The 16,753-nt window shown below is 37.9% G+C and overlaps 1 protein-coding gene across 5 annotated transcripts in view; it reads left to right on the top strand.

The window, feature by feature from the left end:
- The window catches only part of BICD1 (BICD cargo adaptor 1), a 252,161-nt gene that overhangs the window by 109,990 nt on the left and 125,418 nt on the right, over nucleotides 1–16,753 (top strand). The gene's annotated exons all lie outside the window — the stretch shown is intronic.

Genomic DNA, 16,753 nt, shown 5'->3' with positions numbered 1-16,753 from the left:
ATATTGGGAACAGCTTAATCTACCACACCCTTTTAAGAGCATTTTTGGAAACTTCATATTAAGTCATTCACTCCATTTTTGGATGTGAATGCTATAGAGGAGGTACAGATGTCCTCGAATTCTTATACCAGTGCAGAAGAGAATGGTGAACCAAGTGGGCTTTTCAGTTGAGTGTTTTAGTAATGTAAAAGGGTAGAATGAAAGAATTGTTAAATATTGTAAAATACAAGAGAAATAATACACTGATGTTTTTCTCCTGAAATTAGTGACATTACAAATAGAGTTTTCTAAATAGAGATGTAAATTGTCCTAAATTTGTTGGCATTTAATAAATAATTTGCATTTCCACATGTCCATGTTACAGTGAACTAAATGCATATTACAGTAAGGTTTCTGCTTTACCTAACTCATTCTCTTTGGACATGCCCAAGAATAGTAATATGATTTCTAGAGACCAAGAAAGGGCCGACCAAGTGGAAATTAGTGCTGGGTACTGAGAAGAACATGAGACAGTTTTCAAGATACCCTGCCTCCTTTTCCTCCAATGCAAGTGAAGGTTAAAAACAAAGCTCCTCTCTAGTTCTTTATATGATGCATCTATCAGTGTTGGGTTTGGGCCATCACTTGCTTACCCTTTATGGTAGCAGACCCTGCTCCTCCTAAGGAATTGCCATTCACCCTTTCAGCCCCAGGCTTCCCTGTGAGACAGGTGTCCACTACAGAAGTGGACCCAAGATCATGTAGTGCTACAGGCTACCATCCTGGATCGAGTGAGTCCCTGAACATCCACCAGGGGATTACGTGGAGCAGCAGGTTCACGTGGCAAGTTGGCAGATGCAGTGTGACACAGGCAACACCGCGCCATGGGCACACACAGGCAGTTGGTTTGTGGAGAATTCCCATGGCCAGTGAGTCAAGCGGTCTCAACTGCTAATTAGATGGATCCTCTGAAAGCCACACATCCTCACTGTGCACAGCAGCTGGAGCTGAGGAACAAGCAGTGAGGGTTGGGGAAGGGCAGAAAATCCACAGATGTTTTTCTGTGGAGGCATTGCAGTGGTGATTGACCAAGCATCCTCACTACAAGCTGCGCTTGAGTGGAGTTTCCAGGGAGTAGATTTATGATCACCAGTGGGAGTCGGTACTGAAGAGTGAAGGTATAAGTTATGAATGAATTGAGGGAGCAAAGAAAAAAATTTTGAGGAGCCATTCATTCAGATCAGTTTTCAAATTTTAGTGAGTATCAGAGTCACCTAGAAAACACATCAAAACATGACCCCTAGCCCCACCCTCAGGAGTTCTGATTCTGGAGGTCTTGGTGGAACGCAATTAATTTGCACTTCTTACAGTTTCACAGCAGGTGATGCTGTGGCTGCTGCCCTGGAGACCATGCATTAAGAACCACTAATTTAAACTCTTTGGCTGGCCCCAAATTAGGGAAGGGAGTATCATAATCATACGGCTCACAATTTGGGGAATTGCTGAATGAATCACTGGGTTATAATCCTCTATTTCTATACAATAGTTGATTTGCAGCAAGAGAATAACTTGCTATATCCAAATTTATGTATTTTTTAATCTAAAATATACATAAGGCAATCTAGCCTATGAGTGTATTCATTCAGGTTTATTAGTTAATGAAAAGAAAAAAAAACCCAGTTGTCAATTTCCTGTTCTTCTGAGTGTGCCAACAAGATATTTGTTGGTGTCCTTTCTGATGGGCTGGAAACTACTGGTATTACTATACTTGGAGGCCTGCAGGTTTTCATCCAGGCTTCATGTTTTCAAGTACCTAGTAAAATTATTAGCATTTAGAGCTGAGTACATTTGTAAAAGGAGAAAAGGAATAAATTCTATTTTTTGGTATGTTGATACAAACTTTTTTATTGAGATATAATTGACATACAACATGTTAGTTTCAGGTATATAGCATAATGATTGATATTTATACAATGATTTATACAGGGTAATGATTTGATGTTTATATTGTGAAATGATCACCACAATAGGTCTAGTTAATGTCCATCACCTTACATAGTTAAAAAAATTTTTTTTCATGTGATGAAAAAATTTGTTAAGATTTGTTCTCTTAGCAAATATATAATACTATATTATTAATTATAGTCACCATACTGTACATTATATCCCCATGACATTTATTTTCTAACTGGGAGTTTGTATTGACATAGACTTTTGATGTCTGGTGTTAAATTGAAATCCCAGATTTGTTTTTATTGTACGCTCAATTTTATTTTTTTATTTTTGTACTCTGAGCATGGAATGATGCATAATGATTGGAAGAGAGATCATAAAACAAAAAATCATAACCTGATGGGCCATGGGAAATACAGAAGGATAACCAACATAAGATGTAGGAAATCATCAGCTTGACAGATGCTATGTGAATTTAATTGATGGAATCACTTTTATGTACTGGCAGTAAACTATTTACTCGTTTATTTACTCATGTCTTATTTCAGTAGGATTGTTGGTACTGGCCAAGATGTGTGTGTCTGTAAATGTTGCATGTGTATTATAGAAGCTTGACACATGTTTGTATACATGTGTAATTCCAAGGTCAAATTCTCTTCCATATATGGTAGATATAGGATAATATAGTAGAAAAAAAAATAGAACATTTTCTGAACTAGGTATTAGAAAATTAATATTCTAGTCTCAGCTCTGCTAAAAGTTTTACAATTATATTCATGGTATTTGTAGAAGCTTATTTTATCATATAGTAAATACAGTACATATTAAACATAAACTGTTATCATTAAAAATTTTCTGCATCCTCCATAAAAACATTGTTGAAAATATCCCTTATTATGTTGATCTATATTCTTAGGTCAAAGAAACATCAGATAAATACCTCTTTGAATTTATTACCTTGAAAATTCTTTCTGTTGAGATATGAATCAGGCAGTAGGAATTACAGTATGCTTTTTTTTCTGCTTTGGTTGTTAAGAAGCTCCAGGACTATGTTTAACTGTAAAAACTCAGATTTTTCATATAATTCTTCCCATTTTTATCATCCTGATTGTATGTGTGTCTTTAATGGTAAACTGCTTTAACAAATTTTTTGAAGTATAGAGAGCATAAAGAAAAACTATCACCCCAACTAAAGAACCAAATTAGGGATTAATCCTACAGGGCCAGTAAAAAAACCCTTGGGTTGCCTTGATCAGCATCATTTTGGTGAGAGCTTAAAGAGAACAGGTTACTATAGTGCCTAAGCAGATATTTAGTAAACAAATTTGATTTTCACTTTTCTCTCTCCAACCTATAGGTGTAACATGTAGACGATAACCTAAATAGGTTTATTTGAACAATATTTATTGAACACTTACTTTGTATTGAAGTAAAATCCACATTGATAAAATCATAAAACAGGATAATGAAACTTCTAATAATACTGAATACTCTCAGTTGTTAGTAAGGGAAGTCAGAATTTACTGCAATATTTTACGAAGCATACAATGCAATTTTACCGGTATTCCTAACCAGAATTGGTGTATATGTGAAAAAGAGATGTTATGGGAGATAGAACCCTTCAGGTAGAATGCAGAAGATTGGAGTTATAAAATGGATTATTGACCTTAATAGAGATTAAACCTATACTTTAAAGTGCAAATAACTTAACATTGACTGCCAGATAATATGCTAGGCACTGTTCTAAATTCTTTACATGGATTAACTTGCTGAATCCTTATAACACCTTGTTGAGGTAGATTCTATTATTATACCATTTCATTTTCTGACAGGGCACATAAATCACAGAGATGTCACATAACTTGTCCAAAGCATGTGAGTAGTAAGTGACAAGCCAGGATTGGAACTCAGAAAGTCGCTCTCATCTAGACTCTGTCTGTCGTGTCACTATACTGCCAAGAGAACAAGTTTGCCTCCTCTCAGTCTTGCCTCATGCTAATGAAATTTCTAGCAAAATATATGAAGCTTTATTTAGTGCATTATCTAAATTTGTAACTTACTGGAATATTATTATTAGTTTTGTGATGTGGCTATTTTTTTAAATAATTTTTTTTGTTAATGTTTATTTATTATTGAGAGACACAGAGCATGAGCAGGGGAGGGGCAGAGAGAGGGGAAGACACAGAATCTGAAGTAGGCTCCAGGCTCTGAGCTGTCAGCACAGAGCCTGACGCTGGGCTCGAACTCACAAACTGTGAGATCATGACCTGAGCTGAAGTTGGTCGCCTAACCAACTGAGCCACCCAGGCGCCCCTTGGGATGTGGCCATTTTATATATATTTTTTTCTTTTCTTTTTTATTTTTTAATTTACATGCAAATTAGGTAGCATAAGTGCAAAAATGATTTCAGGAGTAGATTCCAGTACTTCATCCGCTATGTATAACACCCAGCGCTCATCCCAACAAGTGTCCTCCTTAATGCCCCTTACCCATTTAGCCCATCCTCCCCACCCACAACCCCTCTAGCAACCCTCAAGTTTGTTCTCTGTATTTAAGAGTCTCATGTTTTGTTTCCCTTCTTGTTTTTATATCATTTTTGCTTCCTTTCCCTTATGTTCATCTGTTTTGTATCTTAAAGTCCTCATATGAATGAAGTCATATGATCTTTGTTTTTCTCTAATTTCGCTTAGCATAATACCCTCTAGTTCTATCCACATCATTGCAAATGGCAAGATTTCATTCTTTTTGATTGCCGAGTAATACTCCAGTGTGTGTGTGTGTGTGTGTGTGTGTGTGTGTGTGTGTGTGTGTGTGTGTGTGTGTATCATCTTCTTTATCCATTCATCTGTCAATGGACATTTTGGGCTCTGTCCATACTTTGGCTATTGTCGATAATGCTGCTATAAGCACTGGGGTGTATGTGCCTCTTTGAAACAGAACACCTGAATCCCTTGGATAAATACCTAGTAGTGCAATTGCTGGGTCATAGGGTAGTTCTATTTTTAATTTTTTGAGGAACCTCCATACTGTTATCCAGAGTGGCTGCACCAGTTTGCATTCCCACCAGTAGTGCAAAAGAGATCCTCTTTCTCCACATCCTCTCCAACATCTGTTGTTGCTTGCATTGTTAATTTTAGCCATTCTGACTGGTGTGAGGATGGTATCTCACTGTGTGATGTTGAGTGATGTGGAGCATTTTTTCATGTGTCAGTTGGCCATCTGGATGTCTTTTTTTGGAGAAGTGTCTATTCATGTCTTCTGCCCAAGTCTTTACTGGATTATTTGTTTTTTGGGTGTTGAGTTGGATAAGTTCTTTATAGATTTTGGATACTAACCCTTTATCTGATATGTCATTTGCAAATATCTTCTCCCATTCCATCAGTTGCCTTTTAGTTTTGATGATTGTTTCCTTTGCTGTGTAGAATCTTTTTATCTTGATGAGGTCCCAATAGTTCATTTTTGCTTTTGTTTCTCTTGCCTCTGGAGGCATGTTGAGTAAAAAGTTGCTGTGGCCAAGGTCAAAGAGATTTTTGCCTGTTTTCACCTGTAGGATTTTGATGGCTTCCTGTCTTACATTTAGGTTTTTCATCCATTTTGAGTTTATTTTTGTGTATGGTGAAGAAAGTGGACCAGGTTCATTTTTCTGCATGTTGCTGTCCAGTTTTCCCAGCACCATTTGCTGAAGAGACTGTCTTTATTCCATTGGATATTCTTTCCTGCTTCATCAAAGATTACTTGACCATACGTTTGTGGGTCCATTTTTGGGTTCTCTGTTCTGTTCCATTGACCTGAATGTCTGTTTTTGTGCCAATACCATACTGTCTTGATGATTACAGCTTTGTAATACATCTTATAGTCTGGAATTGTGATGCCTCCAGCTTTGGTTTTCTTTTTCAGGATTGCTTTGGCTATTTGGGGTCTTTTCTGGTTCTATACAAATTTTAGGATTGTTTGTTCTAGCTCTGTGAAGAATGCTGGTGTTATTTTGATAGGGATTGCATTGCATACGTAGATTGCTTTGGGTGGTATCGACATTTTAAAAATATTTGTTCTTCCAATCCAGGAGCATGGGATATTTTTCCATTTTTTTTGTGTGTCTTCTTCAATGTCTTTCATAAGCTTTCTATAGTTTTCAGCGTATAGAGTTTTCACCTCTTTGGTTAGGTTTATTCCTAGGGATTTTTTGGTTTTTGGTGTGCCATTTTATATTTTAAAAGCTGCTTAATCCATATGACTTTTATTACAATTGAAACTCTTACTATTTTCCTTCATTGTTATACACCAAATTTCATGATATACCAGTGGCTTAATTTCCAGGAACCTATGATGCCAACATTTTAGGAATATATCTAATCTACCATTAGGAATCCATATCTCCAAACTTTTAGGGCAGGAAGGCTTTTAGTGATTATTTGGTAAAGACTATTCCTAGTTCAACAATTCTTTCTCCAATATCTCTACATGGTCAATGTAGCCTTTATTCAGACATTTCCAGCACTATGGAGAAGATAAACTGTGAGTCCTTACAAGGAGGGGGCTCTCTTTTGTCTGTCATTTATCTTTGAATCTCCAGCACCCAGCACAGTGTCTTGCCAAAAGCAGACATTAAAAAATGTTTGTTGACATGAACTGAAAGAACATGCTTTGGAAGTTACACATTCTTAGGTTTGAATTTGAGGTGGGCCACTTACCAACTATGTGGTGTTGAAAAATTGCTTTTGTTCTCTAAGCTTTGCTTCCTTAATCCCAATGTGGAGGTGATAATACTAACATAGAGGTCCTGTGCAAAATGCCCAGAGTTGCTAAATTGTTGTTTTCTCCCTGTCTTACAACTTCTTTACAAGGCTGCCCGTCCTGTTGCTTGGCAGTTCTAATTGTTAAACTGCCCTTTTTTATTAAATGAACAGTTGACACCCTGTAATTTTCACCAGCTGGCCACATTTCTAGCCTTTGGATATACAAAGAATATATATATGTATATATATATATTTATAAATATATATATTTTTTTATAAATATATATATATATATATTTTTTTAGTTTCCTGTTCCACTTGACAATTTCAGCCTATGCCCAACAGCTTCAAATATTTGCAAAGAACTGTTTTGTCTTCTCTTTTTCAGGCTAAACATATCTAGATCCATTAGCACTTCCTTATGTGACATGGTTTCAGGTTGCCTTACCTTCTTAGACTAACATCCAGTGTCTCTTAAGAATATGTGTCTGCTTTTATTATTTTTTTTAAATTTTTTTCAATGTTTATTTATTTTTGACAGAGAGAGAGACAGAGCATGAGCAGGGGAGGGGCAGAGAGAGAGGGAGACACAGAATCGAAAGCAGGCTCCAGGCTCTGAGCTGCCAGCACAGAGCCCGATGCGGGGCTTGAACTCACAGATCGCGAGATCATGACCTGAGCCGAAGTCAGACACTCAACCGACTGAGCCACCCAGGTGTCCCATGTGTCTGCTTTTTAAAAACATGATACTATTGAGTGTCTTCACCCTTGTTATATATCCTTGAAATTTTGAATCATTGGACCTAGATTGGAGTTTCTCATCTTACTGTTTTAATGTTTTTGGATTTCTGATTTTGCAATTGTACATTCGTGCACTCAACAAAGCTCTCTAAAGTGCTTACTATGAACCAGATGCTTGGAAAACATCAATGAACAAATATATTTAATAATGAGTGGTTGTTTTCAATGTTAAAACAACTAAATGTATTTAGAAACTATTTCCTTCTACTCTACTATCTGTGGAAATAGAGAGTAAGCTGTGTTTTAGACAATATATATGAATGTTTGTGGCCCCCCCCGCAACATACATATGTTGAAAACTAATCTCCAGTGTGATAGTATTTGGAGATGACATTTTTAGAAATTATAGATCATGAAGGTGGAGCCCTTATGAATGGGATTAGCTCCCTCATAAAAGAGACCTCTCTAGCCCCTTCCACCATGTGAGGACACCGTGAGAAGATGGCCATCTCTGAACCAGGAGGCAGGCCCTCACTAGACACTGAACCTCTCTGTGCCTTGTTCTTGCACTTCCCAGCCTCCAGAACTGTGCGAAATAAATGTTTGTTGTTTAAGCCACGCAGTCTATGGTATTTTGTTATAGCAGCCTGAATGGACTGGGACAATATATAACATTTTATATAATATAGTCATCATCTTAGTCTCTCATTATAACTACAAATATGTGGTACTTGCTGTGACTAAGTGAAAAATATCATCTAAACAGCCAGATTAGATGTCATTGACCTGAGCTACTAAGCACATGTTCACTTTATTCTAGGGAGAGCCCTTCAGCCACTCTTTAAAAATCGATTTGCTTGTTTTATAAGTAGGTGCTTTGGTAATGGGGTAGAATTAGCAATCAGGAAATCTAAGTTTGCGTCTTAACTATTGTACCAGTTGTGTGAGTAAACTTTTCATTTCCTATGTAAACACTATAATAATACCTGTCCTGTTCCCCATGATTTTTATGAAGATAAAATATTTTCATGAAAATGCTTTACAAGAAATAAAAGACTGTTATTTATTGTTTCAAGGTTTGGTAATCAGACTTACTCACACATAACAAGACAGAAACAATAAATTAGAAAGTCGTATTGAAATGTCAGGAGAAGCCCCCCACACCTTCTGAAAGTAGCAAGAATAATGCCTGACATCCTGACACTAAAACAGGAAACAACACATATTTTAAAACCAGTAGGTTGAAAGAGGTGAGCTGTATAGGTGCTCTTACTATCAGTGTAAGCAGCCTTTTATACCAGGCTCGTTCTTGAAAGGGTCACTGTGTTATTAGTACAACATCGAATGTGCTTACAGATGACCCAAGTGATGGGGACAAGATTGAATTATTTAATTGGCATAGCCAATAAATAACAAAGATTTTCTTATGGTCTCTGATGTTGATCATTGGGAGCTATGTTTATACATAGTTGAATGAACTTGATACTTCCAACTGAATGATGATTTTACCATTCTGTAAAGATAGGGCTTGGGTGTAGTCAGAAAGCTATTTCCCTGGCATATCCCATTTTCTCCCCTGCTCCCCACACTTGTTGGGTATGGGCCTCACACCTCTCTGAGATGATACAAAGCCCCAAACAATGAAGAATTATCAGGGTTTTAATTGGTTTAGTAACTAATAACAATATCATAGCTAACATTTTGAGAGCTTACCATGTGCCAAGCATGGTATCAGCACTTTACCCTCATCATCTCATTTAATTCCCTCTCTGTTTTCTATCTTTGCCTGCCTTTACTTGTGAGGCAAAGAGAGGCTAAACAGCTTGTCCAGCAAGTAGTCAAGAAGGCCTAAACAATCTGACTCTAGAACCCCTGCTCTTAATGATGTTAGTGCCTGCTATTGGTTTATTAATTCCACCAGAGAGTGCTATATTTCTTTTGGTCAAAAAGTTCTTTCCAGGGGCACCTGGGTGGCTCATTCGCTAAGTGTCCGACTTTGACTCAGGTCATGATCTCTCAGTTCGTGAGTTCCAGCCCCGCGTTGGGCTCTGTGCTGACAGTTCAGAGCTTGGAGCCTGTTTCAGATTCTGTGTCTCTGTCTCTTTCTGCACCTCCCCCACTCGCACCCTGTCTCTCTCTCTCTCTCAAAAATAAACATTAAAAAAATTCTTTTTAAGTTATTTCCAACACTTGCTAAGCTATCGTAAACAAATATCTCTATTAACATTATTAGGAATTTGAAAGCGAAGTTTAACAATATACAGACAATTCCCTTTTGAATAATTGTGCTTTGATTGTGCCTTTTGGAAAAATAAGTTACACGAGTGGATTTGTTTGTAGGATTAATTTAAAATTATAAGCTCATAGAATGCTTTTTTGGCGGGGGGGTGTACAATTCTATGAATTATGACCCATAAATAGATTCATGTAACTGCAGCCAGAATCAAGATGCAGAACAGTTTCATCACTCCAGAAACCTCCACTGTGCTGGGCGACTGCTTTGTGGTCATACGGTCCCCCACCCAATTTCTGATAACCAGTCATCTGTTCTCAGTCACTATGGTTTTGTCTTTTCAGGAATGTCATGTAAAGGAAATCTTACAACATGTAAACTCTTGAATTTCGGTCCTTTCTCTCAGCATAATGTCTATGAGATTCATCTAAGTTTTTACATATATCAATAAGTGTTCCTTTTTATAGTGGAATAGGATTCCACTATATGGATATACTCTAGTTTTTTTCAATCAGTTCACTTATTGAAGAACATTTGGGTGTTTTCAGGTTTTGGTAGTTACAAGCAGAGCTGTCATGAACATTTGTATTTTTGTGTGAATATAAGTTTTCATTTCTCTAGGACAAATAATTAAGAGGGTGGTAACTCTTGGTCAGATGGTGAGTGTGTGTTTCAGAGTGGCTGTACCGTGTTGCATTTCTGATAGCAATGTGTTAAAGTTCTAATTTCCCTTCATCCTTTCCAGCACTTGATATTATTAGTATTTTTAATTTTAGCCATTCTGATAGGTATGTAGTAATATCTCATCATAGTTTTGTTTGAATTTCCCTAATGCCTAATATTGAACATCTTTTCATGTGCTTATTTGCCCTCCACAGTCTCCTTGGTAAAGCTTCTGTTTCAGGCTTTTTTCCATTTATTAATTGTGTTATTTCTTTTCATAGGTAAGTTTTGAGAATTCTTTATATATTCTGGATATAAGACCTTTGCAAATGTTTTGTCCTAGTATTTGGCTTGTCTTTTCATTCTCTTTAATTTTTTGCAAAGCACAGTTTTTCTCGTTTTGATACACTCTAATGTATCAGAAAACACTTATGGGAGGTGGGAGTGGGTGGAATGAGTTAAGGGGAGTCAGAAGGTACAAACTTCTGGTTTGTACTGATGTAATATATAGCATGAGGATGTAACATATAGCATGGTGAGTAGAGTTAATAATACTATATTGCATAGTTGAAGGTTGCTGAGAGAGTAGATCTTTTTATTTTTTTTTAATGTCACTTTATTCCTATTTGGTATATAGATGAGCCAAAGGATTTTTTTTTAAATATCAGTTTATTCCTATTCAGTTGTTGCCTGCTTCCAGACCTCTATGGAAGACAAAGTTCCTTTGATCATCTGGTAAGTTGTGGGTTCTGAGCTGAGCAGTGCTCTTGGTCATGGAGTAGATAGACATAGAGTAGGTTCTGTGTCTGTGTCTGCTCAGGGCTCACAGCTAACAAGAGAGTAGATCTTAAAAGTACTCATCACACACAAAAAGTTCGGTAACTATGTATGGTGACAAATGCCAACTGTATTTACTGTGGTGATCATTTCACAGTGTATACAAATATCGAATCATTGTGTTATATACCTGAAATTATTGGAATGTCATGTGTCAGTTATACCTCAGTAATATTAATATTATTAATAATAATAATACATTTATGTATTATGTTTTTCCTATCAGATTGAAGAATACTCTGGGGTGCCTGCGTGGCTCAGTCAGTTGAGCATCCAACTCTTGATTTCAGCTCAGGTCATAATCTCACAGTCATGGGATTGAGCCCTGTGTGGGGCTCTGCTCTGTGTGGGGTGTGGAGCCTACTTGAGATTTTTTCCCTCCCTCTCCCTCTGCCCCTCCCCTGGTCTCTCTCTCTTTCTCTCTCAAAAGAAACAAACAAACAAAATAAAACAAAAAAAACAACTTTTCTATCCCCAAGTCATGATAGATGATAGCTAGATTTTCTCCTATATTTTTATCTCAAAGCTTTAGAGCTTTAAATTTAGATCTGTGATCCCTTTGAGTTAATTTTTGTATAAAGTATGAAGTTTAAGATGAGGTTCATTTTTTTGCATATACATATCTGATTGTTCCACCATCATTTGTTAAAAAGACTTTTCTTCTTCCATTGAATTGCCTTTGCACCTCTGTCAGAACCAATTGGCCATGTTTGTTTGGGTCTATTTCTAGACCCTATTCTCTTCTGTTGATTTATATGTCTATCCCTTTGCTAATACCACACTGTCATGATGAAGTCATAGAGGTAACAGGAAGCCAAATCATGTAGGGTATTATAGACCACTGAAAGGATTTTGGCTTTTGCTTTGAGCGAAATGGGAAATTATTGGAAAGTGTTGAGCAAAGGAGTGACATGACTTTAATGAGACAAGGATAAGAGTAGGACATTTTTGCAGTCATCCAGATGTAAGAAGATGGTAGTTTTGGCCAAAATGATAGGTGGAGGTGGTGAAAAGAGGTCATATTCTGAAAGTATTTTGAGAGTGGAGCCAACATGACTTTTTAATGGGTCGATTGTAGAGACTAAGAAATAAGAAGGGGAAATGTTGACTCCAGTCAAAGTTTTAGCTTGACCAACTTGAAAAATGGAATTATCATCACTTGAGATGGGGAAAGCATCAGATGAAATAAGTTTTAGGAGGAAAGATCAGAACTTTTAGACATGTTGAATTTTAAATTTTGATTAGACCACCAAGTGTAGAATATGCAGGGGTCATGGGGAAAGAGGGCCTAGCATTTGGGAGAGAGATTTAGGGATAGAAATATAACTTGTGGAATTATCAGCAGATACATTCTATTTAAGGCACATCAGTGAGATCACCAAGACTGGAAGTATAGATAGACAAGGAAGAGGCCCAAGAACTGATCCCTAGACCACCTCAGCACTGAGAGGTTGGGGACAAGAAGGGAAACTAGCAGAAGACACTAAAAATCATAGTGGGATAGAAAGAAAATAAAGAGAGAATGATTCCTGGAAGCCAAATGAAGAAAGTGATATCTATGAAGGAAGTTATCAAAAGTGCAAATGCTGCGGGGCGCCTGGATGGCTCAGTTAGTTAAGCATCCGACTTTGGTTCAGGTCATGATCTCATGGCTTATGAGTTCCAGCACCACATCTGGCTCTGTGCTCACAGCTCAGAGCCTGGAGCCTGCTTCGGATTCTGTGTCTCACTTGCTCTCTGCCACTCCCCTGCTTGTATTCTGTCCCCCTCTCTCTCAAAAATAAATTAAAAAAAAATTTTTTTAAAGGTGCAAATGCTGCTAATAGGTCAAACAAGATAAGGAAACTAAATATACCACTGGGTTTAACATCATGAGGTCATCAGTCACCTCAGTGAGAGACATTTCTGTGGAGTTGTAGAAGCAAAAGTCTGATTTAGAACAGGGTTGAGAAAGAAAAGGAGAGGAATTGGAGACAAAGAATAGAGGCAACTTTGCGTGTGTATGAGGGGTGGGGGGAGCTAGTTTGTTTGCAAAGAGGACCAAAGAAATGAGGAAGTAGCTGGGGAAAGACAGAATGGGCTTAAAATAAAGTTGTTGATTTTTGTTCTTTTTTCTTAAGGTGAAAAATAATGTAATGGTGGCCTTTGTAAAGGCTGATTGATGATGGGTGACTCAGCAGGGAGGGAAATTTTAATGACATAAGAGGACCAGGGGAGAATGCCAGAACAATTGATTTTCTTGATGGAAGGAGAAAGGGATGGGATTTGGTACAAAAAATGGAGAGATTGCCTTTAAAAAGGAGCAAGGACGTTTCATCAATGGCAATGCCTGGAAAAGCAGAGTATGTGGATGCAGATGTAGGTACTATGGCAGGTGTGAGCAAGTCCTCTTCAGGTTGCTTCATTTTCCTCACTGAAGCAGGAAGCAAGGTCAGCAGCTGAGAAGGAAGGTTGGGGGGAAGTGTTAGGAATTTGAAGAGAGAAGAGTGACAGAATAATCACCTGGGACGGTGAATCACTAAGGGAGGAGCAGGGGAAAGAGTAGCTGAAGCCAGAGGAGGACGTTCCTCAAGAGGAGGAATTCCAGGAACCAAGATCATCTATGTGCATATTGAGGATGCCAGGAAGTATGACCAGAAGTTTTAGAGTTATTGACAGTAAGCCTGGAGCTAAAGTCTTGGAGAAATGACGGGGAATGAATTGGTGTCTGGGAAGTGACTGTATCATTGGTGGTAATGGATAGTATACAGGGTTTAGTCCTACCCTGCTGCCACTATCTTGCCCCAGTGGAAGCTACTGTTATTTTGTCCCCCCACCCCAAATATGTATTTATCAGCCTAAGAAGAAAATCTCATAATGACATGAGATTCGAAGCAGAGGAGTTTTAGGAGAGGTGGGAGACTGCTCTGAAAGCAGCCATGTGGAGCAAAAGGGGCACCCATCCCACCTCCAGGCCAGCACTTGAGAGGGTTGCAGGGGAAACAGTGTCCCCAGGGGAGAGTCAGTTTTCCATTAAAGCAAGGTGAGGAGTGCATTATACACATCTATAAAACCATCATGATGCCTGCTGCAATCCCATATGCTCATAGAGTCAGTGGATATTGTTTAAAATGCATGCATTATTGTAAGGAACATATACATTTAATTTCTCTTTTTAAAGATTGAAAATATTTTTTCCATGATTTTGGAAGTTGGTTGTTCTATTTGTCAATGAGAAATAATACAACAGCTCTTGAATAGTTTTGAAAATGATGTCAGTTGATCCCTATTAAATATTTTTAGCCTTTTTGAGATTATTTTGGAGAGGTAATGAGGACCTGCATCTTTATAATGCCAGATATTTTGAGGGCAACTTAAAAAATGAAAGCATATGTAAATATTTCCAACATCCAGATGTTGGACATCATTTGGACACAGCTTCAAAATAGTACCTTTTTTGTTTATGACTCTTTTGTTTCTGCACTAGAATATGAGAAGAGGCATAAACTTCTGGCCTGATATGATAGTTGCATCAATTTCCTGTGTAATAGCCAGTCATTAAACCAGTGCCAAATGGAGGGGCGCCTGGGTGGCTCAGTCGGTTGAGCGTCCGACTTCAGCTCAGGTCATGAGCTCGCAGTTCATGAGTTCGAGCCCCGCGTTGGGCTCTGTGCTGATAGCTCAGAGCCTGGAGCCTGCTTCAGACTCTGTGTCTCCCTCTCTCTGCCCCTTCCCCGCTCATGCTCTGTCTCTCTCTGTCTCTCAAAAATGAATAAATGTTAACAAATTTTTTTTAATTAAAAAAAAAAAACAAAACAACCAGGGCCAAATGGAGAATTAAAAAGGGAAACTGCAGGGAAGGTCAAGCCAAAGTTAGAAATGGTCATAGAGTATTGCTCAGAACATACTATAGAAATGGAAACTCTGAAGTTGATCTAGGTTTTAAAGAAAATCTATTTTTAAATGTTTATTTATCTATTTTTGAGAGAGAGAGAGAGAGAGAGAGAGAGAACAAACATATGCATGCACGCATGTGTGGGAGAGGGGCAGAGAGAAAGGGAGACAGAGAATCCAAAGCAGGCTTTGCACTGTCAGCTATCAGCACAGAGCCCGATGCTGGGCTTGAACTCACAATCCGTGAAATCATGACCTGAGCTGAAGTCAGATGCTTAACCAACTGAGCCACTTCAGTGCCCCCAAAATCTATTTTTAAAGTAATCATGAATAGTCTACTTTTTTAAAAAGTTAAGTAAGTTTCTGTTAGTTCTCATTCATCATTTAAAAATAATAAGCTGTGAAAGGCAGCCTGATAAATGTAAAATGGGTATGGTATATGTGATCTATCTATCTATCTATCTATCTATCTATCTATCTATCTATCTATCTATCATGTATATATTTCTTTCCTTTCCCCTTCCCTCCCTTCCTGCCTGACTCCCTTCCTTTTCCCCTTCTCCTGCCTTCCCTTCCTCCCTTCCCTTTCATATCTTGTGAATAGGGTCAAACATCAGCTTTCTGTCTCTTGGAATATAAGAAGAAAGATCTGTGTACAATCCATTTTGTACACATTGATTCTTGGACTAAAAATAGCTTGATTCCATTTGAAACTTTTTCTCCCATCCCAAGAAGCTCAGGTTTTGTTCCCAGTGCAGACTGGGTAGAAGGAGAAATAATGCACAGTCAGCATTTTAGCTGGAGTGCTTAGTGGACAATTTTAATGTTTTTTTACATCTTGACCTCTATTTCCAGAGAACATCCTGGTTGGCAGCTCAGGCCTGATTAAGATTCACTTCAGGCATTTAATTCTCCTAAGGGAGTTTATAGCTTAATCTAACGATCAAGAATACCTGAATCTACTCAGAACTTAATTTCTTGAAGGTTATAGGAAACTTCTACTTGAGCAAGGCAAAAAGAGCAAATAAATGGGTGAGCTTAGGTATATAATGAATTTTGATGTATATATTTTGAATTATACTTCTTAAAAATTTTAATTTTTTTGAGAGAGGGTGCATGAGTAGGGGAGAGAGAGGGAAGGAGGGAGAGAGAGAGAGAAAGAGAAAGAGAGAGAAAGAGACAGACAGAATCCTAAGCAGGCTCCATGCTGAGCAAAGAGTCTGATGTGGGGCTCAGTCCCATGACCCTGGGATCATAGCCTAAGCCGAAATCAAGAGTCAGATGCTTAACTGACTGAGCCACCCAGGTGCCCTGAATTATACCTTTAAATATTTAATCAACAGGGGCGCCTGGGTGGCGCAGTCGGTTAAGCGTCCGACTTCAGCCAGGTCACGATCTCGCGGTCCGTGAGTTCGAGCCCCGCGTCAGGCTCTGGGCTGATGGCTCAGAGCCTGGAGCCTGTTTCCGATTCTGTGTCTCCCTCTCTCTCTGCCCCTCCCCCGTTGATGCTCTGTCTCTCTCTGTCCCAAAAATAAATAAACGTTGAAAAAAAAATTTAAAAAAAAATATTTAATCAACAAATATATATTTTTTAAAATAAATATTATATACCAAATCGTACTAAATGTATTAATAGATCCAAACTTTAACTTTCAATTTGAGTTAGAGTAGAATACTATATATCCCATTAGACAGCCTATATATTGATTACTTTCTTATCTAGCTTTCTCATTATCAC

This window comes from Panthera pardus, unplaced genomic scaffold (genome assembly GCF_024362965.1).
Source record: "Panthera pardus isolate Hobbes unplaced genomic scaffold, ASM2436296v1 HiC_scaffold_6, whole genome shotgun sequence".
Classification (NCBI taxonomy): domain Eukaryota; kingdom Metazoa; phylum Chordata; class Mammalia; order Carnivora; family Felidae; genus Panthera; species Panthera pardus.
Note: the sequence above shows the minus strand (reverse complement) of the source record. Positions and strands in the feature narration are given on the sequence as shown.